Source organism: Pogona vitticeps, chromosome 8 (assembly GCF_051106095.1).
Source record: "Pogona vitticeps strain Pit_001003342236 chromosome 8, PviZW2.1, whole genome shotgun sequence".
NCBI classification, from domain to species: Eukaryota; Metazoa; Chordata; class Lepidosauria; order Squamata; family Agamidae; genus Pogona; species Pogona vitticeps.
In genome coordinates, this window is record NC_135790.1 from 15,471,023 (window position 1) to 15,484,369 (window position 13,347).

Sequence of the window (13,347 nt, forward strand, 5' to 3'; positions counted from 1 at the left end):
AACAGATCAGATTCTCCATCAGATTCCGATGTGGTGCTTCTAATCCCCACTGAACTCGGTGTTTGATCCAGGACCGATCAGACTCTCCAGGACCCATCACACTCTCCAGGATCCAGGACCCATCACACTCTCTCAGTTTGACATGCCCTTGCAGGGTGAGTTATGGAACCAATGGGGGCAGAAAAAGAGCTATATATGCTGCCTTGAATTTACCAGAGGGAAGGCTAGGTATGTGATTGTGGCAGGGTCAAGGAGAACACTTCCCACAACACCCCATTCTACGGCTCTACTGCCCTGGAAATGGCATGGGGAGTTGCCGGCCAAGGAGAAAGAGTCCAACAACCTTGTGATGCCTACCAAGGAGATTATTGCCAGCAGCTGCTCCAGCAGCAGATGCCCAGGTAATGGAGCTGCCTGAGAGGATTAAACCTAATGGGCAATAGGGAGGCAGATGGGGGCTAAACAGAGTAAATAAAAGGCAGGGAGGAAGCAAGAAGTGTGTGTGTGGGCGGGGAAGACAGGGGAGAGGAGGAAGGGTCAGAAGAGGATGAGGAGTGGGAGGATGTTCAGGACTGACTGTCTCAGGGTTAAAAAGAGTTGGAGGCCCTTTGTGCACAAATGGAGCTGATCCAGTACACCCTAGCAAGGGCTCCTCATGAACCTAAGTGACTCTCCCAACAGAATTCACACACCATCCAACACCATCCCAGAAGAGACATTAAGGGCAGAAGCAGGACGTTTGGTGGCTCTGTCAATAGATGAGAGAGAAATCTGTACGAGGCAGGACAAGATCTGCAACACCAACCCTGGGTAATATTGAACTCACATTGAATTGAACCAGGCCTAGCTTGAACGGAACAAGCATGGTGGCCATAGACTGGGGGTGGTGGTGGTGGTGGTCAAGGATCTGAGAAGTGCAAGTTGCACACAGCAGTAGATCCTGATACAAACACGTGTTTGGTTGAGCAAGTCTGAGTGAGTGATTCCTATGTCACTACCTCAAAGACCTTTTGACATCCTCTTACTCATGGAGAACCTGGGGGCATTCACAGTGACTAATAAAGAAATAATAAATGTCCACCTGGGTATGTTCAATATGGCCAGCAAAGACAATTAGAAACCATTAATTAATAACAACCAATGCAATAAAACCATTGTTTTAAAAATGTTAGCAAGAAAAGAGATATATTCAACAGCTATCAATATGTATGGAGACATATTATTAAAACGTTTCAGCAGTATTTATACTGTCCTTTAATTCTGCATGTAAAAAAAAATTCCTTATGTGCCCTAACTACAATTAAACACGTGTAACCATATAAAACTGACTAGGGACTCGCTTTGTTTTTTAAAAAAAATGAAAACAGGACTTCAGTCTTTATGCATAGATCTCCCAATTTGTAATTGGGAGTGTTCTTAATTGGGGTGATAAAAATGCTTAAGCTGTTAGCTCAACTAAAAGGAAAAGAGCAGGGACTTTCTGAGTTATTACTTCAATAAAATTGGTTGATGGTACTATTACTTTTAACTTCTAGGCACATTAGCAAAATAAAAAAAAAATCTCAAGACAGTATTTAAAGGAGCACAAAAGTTTAGTGTATTTAGCAGCCACAGTCTATGCAGAAAGCTACAGAGAGGCCTGTTTGGACAAGAACATTGGCGGTGGGAAAAAGTCAGGTGGTAGAGGACCATTCTTTTTGTACAGATTCTTTTTGTCCCCACCACAGCTCCATACAAAACGTGTGGGGGGCAGTTTGGGATGGTAAGCAAATAAAATGGTCTAATTCAGAAATCCTTGTAACTTTTGCAACCTCTGGACCAGTTTGAGGTGGGCTTCCAAACACTACAACAGGACTACATTGAATTTGGCCATAATGCCGGCCAGAAACCTGCCTCTACTGCACTCTACCAGCCTTCTTTGGTATACATTTAAAGAACATTTAATTTGGAGAAGGGTGGAAAGTGGTGAAATACTCCCGGTAGCACCACAAGACCAAGATAACTAATGTGGTGATATAGTAAATATAACTCTGACAAGCCTGGAGGTCACATTTTTTGACCCAGAGTCTGCCACAGGCCACATCAAACAAACAAACAAACAAACAAACAAACAAACAAAAAACCAGGTAAAAGAAGAAAGAAAAACTGGGCTGTGTCTAGAAGTAGGCAGGATGCACAACAGTAAGTCTAGTACCTCAGAACTTGGTGGTGGTCCAGGGGCTGCAGAAGGTGCTCAAGAATAGCTCGGATGAAAATGAGGAGAGCAGTCCATTAAAGTTCGAAGGGTTGATCGGCTTGTGCAGACTGGAAACAGCTTTGTGGACAGGATTAGAAGTCAACCAAATTTCATCAGTAGGGGAACTGACCTGAAAAACATCAAGGTAGCAATTCAACTGTATGTGTTTATACACACAAATGGGTGTATTTTTTTCATCTTTAGAAATACGGGAGGGGGGGAATCAAATATGCCAAAATGGCAAACATCAATTTATATTTTAAGACTTTTAAAATTAATTCTTCAAAGAATATTTTACCACTGCCTTTTGCAAAGCAACTGTGTTATATATCATGTATGTATATACAATGTACATATATGTGTTTATGTATGTATATAAATCTGTGTCTATATACATATAATTTATATCCTGCCTTAAGCAGCTCACAAGATTAACTATGAAGAGGTACAGATAAAATCACACAAACTTGTAATATCAAAATACAAACTAATTCACCACTGAATTAAAAGCAATTTAAAAGCAGCACATCAATAAAGCAAGTAGTAAAATTCATTCCTCAGCAATATGTGAAAGGCAAAAAACACAAAGAGTCTTGTGGTTAAGGACCAGCAAGTTTTAATTGTGGACTGCATCCCACTGCTTCAGATGTACACCTTCAGAAAGAACAAAGAAGTAGGTTACAGGTCATGACAGCTTACACCAAAATAAAACATGCTAGTCTTTAGAAACTGCTGCAAGATTCATTGTCTTTAACACGAGGGACTAGCACAGCTGCTCTCTCAGGGATGAAGACTCAAGTCATGGGACTCGCTGTCAAGTCAGACTTAAGTCGAACTGCTGACGTGACTCAGGAATTTATCCTTTACATCTAGGATTGTTAAGACACAGCTGAAGTTTTGGGGAACTGCTTTGCTTCTCTGGATTTCTACACAAAACCAGTTGAGTGATGTTGGAAAAGGACAAAGTTTCATTTGCTATGTGAGATGGGTTCAGACTGGGCACCTGTCTTTACTCAGCTGATTCGAAGACTCACTAGGCTGAGGGCAAAGATATATTTAAGTCTACAATATAAATAGTTAATGCACAGTAATACCACACCAAAAAGCCATGAATGAGGGGAGGGAACTGGAGAAGACAGCTTGTGATTGTGTGTACTTGTCCATGGCATTTGGAGCAAGAAAGCATTATAGAGTGCCAGCATCACAACTAAAGATGGGGCAGAAGCGCCAAAATGGTGCTTCATCTTGGCTGGTGGGCCGTTAACCTCGACGACCCACGAGCCACAAATTGCCTCCCAGTCACCCGACAAACCATGACTCAATTTGTTGGTTCGTTGGGTCTTTTTCTTCTTCTTCTTCAGACAGCCCGTGGCGCTATCTAGGGGAGAAAAAGCTATCCACCCCACAGCCTGCCCCCCCCACTCCCTTCTAACGGTTACTTACCTGGCCAGGCTGCCTCCTCCTGCTCTGCGGCAGTTTCCGCCTAAACAGAAGCTAGACTGCTGGAACTGTAGTTTTGGTTCCAGCAGCCTAGCTTTTCCTAGGAGCAGTGGGGTGGGCTGACTGAAGCGATTCCCCCCTCTGTCAAACAGCGGGATGGAGGACCACTTCAGTCAGGTTTCTCCCATCTTTCTATGCCCTGACTGAAGTGATCCTCTCTCCCTCCGCTGTTTGCAAAGACAGTGGGGAGAAGTCCTCTGGTCAGGCTTCTGCTGTCTATGTCGCAGGTGCATAGAAAGACAGGGGAGGCCTGAGCAAAGCGATCCCCCCACCTGTCTTTGTAAACAGGGGTCTGGGATTATAGGAACATAAGAAGAGCCCTGCTGGATCAGGCCAAGGGCCTACCTAGTCCAGCTCCCTGTATCTCAAAGTAGCCCCATCAGATGCCTCTGGGAGCACATGAGACAACTAGATACCTGTCTCTTGATACCCCCTCCCCTGCATCTGGCATTTGGAGGTACCTTCTTTTTAAGCCTGAAGACTATAAATCCCCATGATGACTTGTAACCTGCGATGGACTTTTCCTCCAGGAATCTGTCCAATCCCCTTTTAAAGGCATCTAGACCAGATGCCATCACCACATCCTGTAGCAAGGAGTTCCACAGACTAACAACATGCTGGGTAAAGAAATATTTTCATTGGTCTATTCTCACTCTCCCAACACTCATTTTCAGTGGATGTCCCCCGATTCTAGTATTGCGTGAGAAGGAAAAGAACTTCCCTCTACCCACTTTATCCATCCCCTGCATAACTTTATATTTCTCAGTCATGTCCCCCCCCCTCAGGCGCTTTTTTCTGGACTAAAGAGCCCCAAATGCTGAGCCTTTCCTCGTAAGGGAGGTGCCCCGGCCCAGTCCTCATTTGAGTCGCTCTCTTCTGCACCTTTTCCAGTTTCACTATGTCTTTTTTGAAATGTGGTGACCAGAATTGTATGCAATACTCCAGGTGTGGCCTTACCAGCGTTTTGTACAACGGCATTCGAATGTTGGCTGTTTTATTTTCAACCCCCTTTTTTTTCAATCCCCTTTTAGCAAGCCACTGGAAGGGAAAATCCCTCTCTGTTTATGCCCCTGGCTCACCCGCAGGGGCATAAGCAAATATAGACAAAGGGACCAATATAAAAGGGTTATATTTGTTGCTTCATATTCATCGGGGTCTCTGGACCTCAAGAATACGAAGCAACAAATATCTGACAAATCAGGGATACTTGTTGAATATCCCGATTCATTTTTATATTCATCCCCTTGTCTAATCACAACTCATGAACCTTCTTATTCCATATGTAGTGGAACTGGGACTAGGGAGGGAACTCTCTACAGCTGCTCCAGATCCTTTTTGAGGAGAAAAGTGGGATATTCATAAGGTTGATAAATTAAATAAAATTCACTGTGGGCCCATAGTGAGTTTTTCACAAGCGCCAGCATGCTGGAAAAATGGCACGTTCTCTGTTACACAGGGTATGTCTGTGCGAGACGTGAGCCCTAGTGGTAATGGTGGCAATGGCTACAGCGTCTGGCGCATCTTGCCAACCCAGGTGTACAAATAAAATGTTCCCAAATGACATTATGTCACCTCCAGCACCCCTAGTGGGGTATCTCCCCTTGCATCACACTCCGGGGGGGGCGGGCTGTGACAAGTTGCAACAAGTGGGCCTCAGGTGGGTGCAAATATTGGACTGCAGGCCGCGGGCAGGGATGAAATGGAGGCCAGCGATAGGACCCAGCCAGGCGAGGAGGTGGGGGCTGAGGCTAGTGGGAAGATGGCAGGGATAAAGGAGGGGAGGAAGGAGGAGGGGAGCACAGAGACAGACAACCGAGTCAGGGGAAGAAGAAATGGGCCTGAAGCTGCTGAGGAGCTGGACCCCCTCTTTTGCATATACTGTATGTAGAAAAATCCAAGACTGGGGTATTTGTGGAGGCTTCTGGAGGCAAGGGGTGAGGTGCAAGGTGCTGGAGGCACAAAAGGGCAAACCATGAATAAAATTAAGTTTGAGCTGCTTCATGAGTTTGTAATCTATGGAGACAGTGGTCAAGGGGGGGGCTTACCTGCTTCCTCTAGGCTGGGGTGGTGGCACTCACAAATTGTCCTATTCACCTTGGATTCTGGGCCCATTTCCTATTTAGTTCTGCCCAGTTCTAATTCTTGCCTGCCCCCTTCTGTGACATCAAAAGACACACACACACACACACACACACACACACACACACACACACACACACACACACACACACACACACACACACACACACACACACACACACACACACACACACACACACACACACACAGAGGGGGGGATGCTGCTGACCTGGCAACGTTTATTACATTTACAGATGTGGAAGATGGCCAAAACACCAATCCCTTTCCTCATGCAAACCCCTTCCCAAAACCTACTACTCCCCTCTGCTGCAACAATTGACCTTCATGGTCCCCCGTCAGCAGCAGCATTGATTACATCTCCACCATTTTCCTCTTCCACAGTCTCTCACTCTGGGTCCTCCTCCATTAAGCCTGTTCCTCCCAGCACCCGTAGAGCAGGCAAAAAAGAGAGAGCACAGGTTCACCCAGGAGCCATTGCAGGGGATCAAGTCTGTCAGGAAGTACATATCAAAGCCAGAGTTTAAAAACTGCATTGGGAATATGGCAATTATCTCTTCTCACCACATTTCTCAGCCCTGACTGAGGTTTAATTAAAACCAAGTTAAAATACACACACACACACACACACACATGGAATCGCTATTTCAGATATCACGCTAGTCCATACATTGTGGGTTAGGGGCCTTTTTTTTCTATAAAGAGGAAAAATAAAGCTTTTATCACAGAGTTTTTAATTTACTGAGAGAACCTTCCAGCTCAGTTGGATATTATTCGCTCATAATATTTTCTTGAAAGAAATATATATATAAATTAGCTAATCCCCCATAATCTCCTTGAGTTGCACCTAAAACACAGTTTCTTCCAAGTGACCTTTTCCAGAAAGGCTGTTTCTATGGCAACGGCATTGTTCGATTCAGTCAGGAGAAAAATACACACGGGGGAGAAAAATACTTAATTTTGCTGCATTTGATGATACATTTAATACTGACAACATGTCAATGAGTGCAAAACCTACCCTCTTCATTGTTTGTTAGAGCCATTTTATATGGAAAACTAATGACCAGTTCTTGAAAATGTTGCACTCGTCTCCAAATTTGTAAGGGGAGGGGGTGTAAGAGAGAGGGTCATTATTATTATTACTACACAGGCTGACCTCTTCCATAAGACAGCCCATAAAAAATTCAAGCTGTAATTACTGTGGTAAGGTGATAACTTTTGGTTCAACTACCACAGATCTCTGGGGAGAATATTGGAGAATGTATAAATATACTTGGCTTTCCGTTATACCAAACACAAACTTTATTGCTCATAGCAAAAGGCCACCAAAATCCAATATATTTGGAATTTGATTTATTCCCTCTTGTATGTGTTGGAACCAAATTTTCTTAAGTGGAGATAAGACTGTTTGGTTGATTTGCTCATGACTTGGTCTTACATTTTCCCAAATAGCCAATAGTAAAAAGAAGCAAATGATAAAAGGCCTGGAGACTTTGCTATAGTTTTCATTAAACATACTCCATCATGTACTTAAAAATCAGAATTTGGGACACTGTTTTTAATAAGTAATTGCATAATGTCATGGTTCTCAGACTCCTCAAATAAGTTACTCTTATATTTACAAATTTAAAATAACTTATTATTCAAAAGCAACTAAATACAATAGTTATTTTAGTTATTTTAAAAATAGGCACAAATCATAATTTTATAAGCTGCTGACCTGTGGTACAAAATGTATCTAACAGTACATCATAGTATATACATATAATAAGGATAATAACTGTCATCAAGTTACCTTCAAAGTATAGTAAGTGTTAATAGTCACAGTCATGCTGCAAAAGGAGTGAAATATCTGACTATCATATTAAAGTCATAATGCAGCACAGTTATGCTTTAGTTCTTGCAAGGTGAAACTGAATACTAGTAACTTGCTGGCTGTAATCAATTACCTTACAAAACCTTCTTAAAAGAATGCTATACCAATCAATAACACTGCCTACGTCAGTGATGGCGAGCCTTTTTGAGTCCGAGTGCCCAAATGGCAACACAAAACTAAATTATTTATTTCAAAGTGCCAACATTGCAATTAAACCTGAATATTGATGTTTTAGTTAAGAAAAAACAACTCGTGTCATTTACACATTTTGTCTGTCTGGTTCTTTACTGATTCCTCCAACTGACAGCTCTTTTAGAAAAAAGTCAAGTGCCAAATGCTACACTGAATTAAATGCACCCTATTTATAAAGCTTATGAAGTACACTGAAATCCTGAACTTGTTTCCTCCAAAGTAAGCTACCCTTAGAAAAGCACCTATATATAGGAGTGCAAATTTTTCAAGCTTATACCTACATTTTATACACTACATAAAGTGTATACACACATTTCACTTATTTGAAATGTAGTTGGAAAAGAGATTTACAGATATCATGACTTGTCAGAAAGATAAGTAAAGCAAATTAAGTGTGGACTCTCACTAGAAACTAAATTAACCAAGCAAAGTGAATGTATTGTACTACAGTGGCATCATGAGAAGACAAGCTCACTGGGAAAGGCAGCAATGCAGGAAAAAGTGCAATGCAGTAGGAAAAGAGGAATACTGCACATGACATGGATTGACTCAATAAAGAAAGCTGCAGTCTTTTGTTTGTAAGACCTTTTGTTTGGTGTTGCAGTCAAAGCAGGACCAGGAGCAGAGAGACTGAGATTCAAATGTAGGGAATAAACTATGATAGCTTTGCCTGTTTTGGGGATGAGAAACAGAGAAACATGATTGCTATACACTTCAGAAATCTAGTCCCAGGTGTGTTGGTTGTCTTTTACTAGATGTTTGCCATTAGTGAGACTGCTAAATATTCCAGTGCTGCCCAGTTCAATTTAAAGTCTAAACAGAATCTTGAAATACTGTATTTGCTGTTCTCAGCAAAAATTGCAGAGCTAAATGCAGTGGAGATGAACTTTGGATGGTTCCTTTTTTCATGGTTTTATTTATATTTAACTTATATACCACCCCATAAGTTTTTGCTTCACCAGTTCATTTTGCAGAGTATCCCGTGACTGGTCACATCTATCATGGCAGCATTTCTCAATGTTCCCAGTTTAGGGACCCTGGGAATCAAAAACAGAGTCTGGGGACTTTGCTGAAGCATCAGATGATCGGGATCTAACTAGTATCTTAACAAAGATCACCCGAGGAACCTGATAAATGGCATAACTGAATTCAATTAAAGATAGGTGGAGGAATTCTGAATGTTATACTTAACCAATAAATGGATTAAGTACTCATACTGTTACTTCGTCCTTTAAAAATCCAGAAAGATTAATGAATAATCATTTATCCAGCCTGTCTTCCTATAAACACCCTTGGAATAAGCACCATTGACTACAAGGGACTTATGCTTGTATAAACATAGATAACATCACATTTTAGAAGTGTTACATCACAGGATTGCAGTGCTCCATTCCATATTTTGTTTAGTCGTTAAGTCATGTGTTTGCAGTCATGTCCAGCGGAAGTAGTAATTCACAAGCCGGATTGACTGCCCCGGGCTGTTCTACAGCAGTAAACAATAATGCAACCTTATCTCCAATCTCTAAAACAAGTGATTTAGAAGTGCTGCAACCAAGGAAGGTAGCAGGGATACGTGGCTTACAATCATGCTGTCTGAGGTTTGGCTGGGGGGGGGGTTAGCGCTCCACTCGTGTGCCCAGGGAGAGGTCTCTGCATGCCAGCTGTGGCACATGTGCCATAGGTTTGCCATTACTGGCCTACATGATCATGGACATCTAAATCCACAAGTTCTCTTTGATATTCTATGACAATTTTCAATCCAACAAGGTCAAGTCCATCGAGAGCTATATGCTGAAAATTGGCCTTTCCCCTCAGGTGCGTTTATCTTATGGAATAGATCAGGCCAAAAAAAAAAAAAATAGTTAAGCACAGAACAGATGATATGAAACATCAAACTGACCTTCCCAGCATACAAAATATTTTGGTAAGGGCTTATACATCAAAAACTCTGCGGAACCAGCAAATTATTTAACATCACTGGAAGTAAAAGGGTTCAGAACAGCCTTCATCTTGGTAAGATGCTTGGCCCTCCCCTTCTGCTGTGCTTCAAGGGAGGAACAAGAATATCGCTTTCGCTGAAAGGCTCTGTACCTGTCCCCTAAGGGAAGTCGAGACTACAGAGCACATGTTCTTCACTTGCCTGCATTTTGAGGTGGCATGTAAAGAGCTCATCACCCCATTGATTAAAAAAAAATCCTGCCTGATCTAAGGATTGCAACAATAAACCAAACTAAACTTTGCCTACATGTTCTTTTCCCTCCTTTTCTTTTTGAACCTCTCTACAAGTTTCTTTGTTTTGTTTTACTGATTGTCTACTTACTCCACTTGCACTCTGCATTTTTCCCGTTATAGTTTCCTTTACTTTCACCTCCTCTTTTCACCTCTCTCCTATTCTATTCTCGTTCCTCTATTTCTTTCACTTCACTGCTGACCCTCCCATTTTCCAGCTCTTCAATCAGCTGTGATCAGCATTAAGCTATTTCATGCAAAATAAGCTATGCTAATTTGTGTCCAAAAATAGTCATAAATTGAGAAATAGCAAAGGCAAAAAGCCAAAAAAAGAAAAGAAATGCATTGCTTCCCTGAACTTTTGTTCCCAGCCAAAAGAAAAACAATGATCTCATGATGGTGCTGGTATTAAAGAAGAGGGGAAAAAGAACCCACGCTTGGAGGGCCAGCCACATGTCAAAGTATGTACAAAGTTGTTCAGTATGTCATGGTGTGCATGATTTCGGTGCAACTTGTTGCTGTTAACTTCAAGTTACCTGTGGCTTGTGGTGACCCTACAAATGAGATACATCCAAAATACTCTTGAAAACTCAATATGTGATTCCCTCATGGAGTCAATCCATCTTATATTTGGACTTCCTCTTTCCCTGCTGTCTTCAATTTTTCTTAGCATTACTCTCTTTTCCAGAGAATCTTGTCTTCTTGTGATCTGTCCAAAGTATGGCTGACTCAGTTTCATCATTTTTCCCTTCAGAGTTAGTTTAGCTGTAGGCCCCAATTGTTCATATTTCTGGTGGCCCAGGGTATCTGCAACACTTTCCTCCAGCACCATATTTCAAATGAATTATTTTTTTTCCTGTACACTTTTTTCATCATCCAACTTTCACACCCACATATAGTAACCATTAATACAATTGTGTAGATGACCTTGGCCTTGGTCTCCAATAACAAATCTTACACTTGATGACCTTTTTGAGTTCCTTCATTGCTGCCCTTCCAAGTTTCAGTCTTCTTCTGATATCTTGACTGCAGTCTCTATTTTGTACAGATGAGTGAACCAAAGTATACAAAATTCTAACACTTTCATTTTCTTCATTGTTGTATAGTTCTTCTATAGTCATTATTTTTGTCTTCTTAATGTTCAACTTCAATCTTACTTTAGTTGAACATTACTAAATACTTTCTTCTTTCTACAAAAGATTTTTCAGCTCATTGATGCTTTCTAGTCTAGCTTTTCCTGTGTTACATTCTGTGTAGGGACTGAACAGATATGGAGATAAAATGCACCTTTGTTTGACTCCTTTGCCTATAGAAACCAGTTCTCTCTGTCCATGTTGTTGCTGTTGTTTAGTCGTTAAATCGTGTCCGACTCTTTGTGACCCCATGGACCAGAGCACGCCAGACCCTCCTGTCTTCCACTGCCTCCTGGAGTTGGGTCAAATTCATGTTGGTAGCTTCGATGACACTGTCCAACTATCTCGTCCTCTGTTGTCCCCTTCTCCTCTTGCCTTCACATTTTCCCAACGTCAGGGTCTTCTCCAGGGAGTCTTCTCTTCTCATGAAATGGCCAAAGTATTGGAGTGTCAGCTTCAGGATCTGTCCTTCCAATGAGCACTCAGGGTCCATTTGCTCCAAAATGGATAGGTTTGTCCTTCTTGCAGTCCAGGGGTCTCTCAAGAGTCTCGTCCAGCACCACAATTCAAAAGCATCAATTCTTCGGTGGTCAGCCTTCTTTATGGTCCAGTTCTCACTTTTATACATAGCTACTGGAAAAACCATAGCTTTGACTATGCGGACCTTTGTTGGCAAGGTGATGTCTCTGCTTTTTAAGATGCCGTCAAGGTTCATCATCGCTTTCCTCCCAAAAAGCAGGCGTCTTTTAATTTTGTTGCTGCTGTAACCATCTGCAGTGATCATGGAGCCCAAGAAAGTAAAATCTGTCACTGCCTCCATATCTTCCACTTCTATTTGCCAGGAGGTGATGGGACCAGTGACCATGATCTTAGTTTTTTTGATGTTGAGCTTCAGACCATTTTTTGCACTCTCCTCTTTCACCCTCATTAAGAGGTTCTTTAATTCCTCCTCACTTTCTGCCATCAGAGTGGTATCATCTGCATATCGGAGGTTGTTGATATTTCTTCCGGCAATCTTAATTCCAGTTTGGGATTCATCCAGTCCAGCCTTTCGCATGATGTATTCTAGATATAAGTTAAATCAGCCCGGAGACAATATACAGCCTTGTCATACTCTTTTCCCAATTTTGAACCAATCGGTTGTTCCATATCCAGTTCTAACTGTTGCTTCCTGTCCCACATATAGATTTCTCAGGAGATAGATAAGGTGGTCAGGCACTCCCAATTCTTTAAGAACTTGCCATAGTTTGCTATGGCCCACACAGTCAATGGCTTTTGTGTAGTCAATGAAGCAGAAGTATATGTTTTTCTGGAATTCTCTGGCTTTCTCCATAATCCAGCGTAGGTTACCAATTTGGTCTCTAGTTCCTCTGCCCCTTCAAAATCCAGGTTGTACTTCTGGGAGTTCTCGGTCCACATACTGCTGAAGCCTGCCTTGTAGGATTTTGAGCATAACCTTGCTAGCATGTGAAATGAGTGCAATTTCATTTGGAGCATTCTTTGGCCCTGCCCTTCTTTGGGATTGAGATGTAGACTGAACTTTTCCAGTCCTCTGGTCACTGCTGAGTTTTCCAAACTCACTGGCATATTGAGTGTAGCACCTTAACAACATCATTTCTTAAGATTTTAAATAGTTCAACTGGAATGCCATCACCTCTACTGGCGTTGTTAGCTGTGCTTTCTAAGGTCCACTTGACTTCACTCTCCAGGATTTCTGACTCGTGGTCAGAAACCGTCTGGGACATCCAAATCTTTCTGGTATAATTCCTCTGTGTATTTTTGCCACCTTTTCTTGATGTCTTCTGTTTCTGTTAGGTCCCCCCCCCCCCATTTTTGTCCTTTATCATGTTCATCTTTGCACAAAATGTTCCTCTAATATCTCCAATTATCCTGAATAGATCTCTGGTTTTTCCTTTTCTGTTATCTTCCTCTATTTTTTTGCATTGTTCATTTAAGAAGGCCCTCTTGTCTCTCCTTGCTATTCTTTGGAAGTCTACATTCCATTTTCTGTAACTTTCCTTATCTCCCTTGCATTTTGTTTATCTTCCCTTCTCTGCTATTTGTAAGGTCTTGTTGGAGGGCCA

General features: G+C 41.9%; 1 protein-coding gene across 10 annotated transcripts in view; it reads right to left on the minus strand.

Moving 5' to 3' along the window:
- PKNOX2 (PBX/knotted 1 homeobox 2) overlaps window positions 1-13,347 on the minus strand; it is a 529,964-nt gene that overhangs the window by 283,791 nt on the left and 232,826 nt on the right. For all 10 annotated transcript variants that reach the window (XM_078379795.1, XM_078379793.1, XM_078379794.1 and 7 more), the window contains one exon: window positions 2,195-2,366. The gene's annotated coding sequence lies outside the window, so the exon portion shown is untranslated. The remainder of the gene's footprint in view (window positions 1-2,194; window positions 2,367-13,347) is intronic.